Genomic DNA, 1,758 nt, shown 5'->3' with positions numbered 1-1,758 from the left:
TCCCTTCCGACCCTAGAAACTATGAAACTATGAAACAGTTGACTGTAGCAGCCCAGCCAGGTGCCTGGGACCAGTGAGACTGAGGCCTAGCAAGGTCCATGGGCAGGTTCCCTATTTAAGTATATAGCATCAAGGTGTGGAGGGAAAGATAGGAGGGTGCCCTAGGGACAGAGTGGTGCATGGTCACAGAGCCACCAGGGGCATCACGAACAGCCCCTCCCCTCCCCCCCCCCACTGGACCCCAATGTGTTACACATGGTAACAATCTTTGAATGCTTGGAAAGCTGCCATAAAGGAGCACAGCTGTTCTTCCTTGATGCAGAGGGCAAGACACAAAGCAGTGATTCTGAATTGCAGAGAGTAGATTTAGACCAGACCTCAGGAAACAAAATAAAACAAACCACTCCCTTACTGCTAGAATTGTAAGGCAGTGGAATAGACTGCTCTGGGAAGTCATGAAACCTCCTCCATCGGAGATGTTCAGGAGGAAACTGGGGTTGGACAGGGGGGATTTAGGAATAGATTTCCCTCTGTAAAACATGGGGGCTTGGAACAGAGGGGACTTGAGGTTCCTTGCAACCCTATGCTTCTGCGTATGCACACACACACACATGCACATACACACACTCACAATCTTTCACACAAGTTTCATGTGTCTATAAGTGTCCTAGTCCATGTTTACACCACAGTAGGAGCATCTACAGGTGTGCTTTAATGCTGATTAAAGTGTCACAAAAAAAACTGCGTGCTTTCACTAATGCCCATTAAAGTAGTCTAATGCACCTTTCTCTAGTACCTCACAATGGAGGTACTAAATTTAATGTGCATTATCAAAAGCACATTAATGAGTATGTAGAGAGTGTATATTGGCTTAGCTGTTCCTGAGCCTGCCCTGCCTTTGTGTACTTGCAGGAACACTTCATGGCCAGAAGAAAGCTGGTTAAGATGCTGCAAGACTCTGCTTTCAAGCCCTTAGCTTCCAGCCTACTTCGAAGCAAGCACTGAGGATAACCCTGAGGTGGGTTCCCTGGCATATTTCTGAGTTTGAAGTGTGTGTGCATAGGCAACAAGGTGCACTCAAGCTCATCCTAGCTGAAAGCAGTAGACAGTTGCACTGGACTTGTGGATAAATGGTCAGATTCAGAGCAACACTGGGTTGGCCCCTTGATGGGGCTAACCCAGGCATAAACACCTCTGTCACCTCATATTAATAACTCGTGTTACTTCACAGCAGGAAAAGGCCATTTGTGAGGGCAGCTGTGTTAGCTGACCTGCTAAGAGCCTCCTGACAGGCAGAAATACCACTTCCCAGCCCACACTCATCAGCAGGGCACATCTGCCTGCAGTGCTCTGGGGAGAGCAGTCATAGGTAGCAATATTACATTCACACTGCCATATATTTAGAAATACCTTTTAGTTTTAGCTGCAGATAATAATAATAATAATAATAATAAAGCCCTCTTCAAATAAAAGCAAAGATGATTCCAATGAAATGTTGTCCTTTCATCCACCCCCCCAGACTATCCAGTGTCTCCCCTTTCTGATGCATCTTCTCATAACCCGTGATTTGAAGCTGTCTGGAGTGGGAACTTTTTTCCATACTGGCACCTGGTGCAACAGTCCTGGACTGTTATGGAAACCTTTCGAGATCACTGGGCATGTTGACAAGTGCACTTACACTGGCTTAAATTTGCCGTGCAGTAAGTTACTGCACAGTAGGCAGGAATAGGTTGGCGTCTACACATGCAGGCGCTAAAG

Source organism: Gavialis gangeticus, unplaced genomic scaffold (assembly GCF_001723915.1).
Source record: "Gavialis gangeticus isolate Ggan-Ray unplaced genomic scaffold, GavGan_comp1, whole genome shotgun sequence".
Lineage (NCBI taxonomy): Eukaryota > Metazoa > Chordata > Crocodylia > Gavialidae > Gavialis > Gavialis gangeticus.
The sequence above is the reverse complement of the archived record's forward strand: the minus strand, read 5'-3'. Positions refer to the sequence as shown.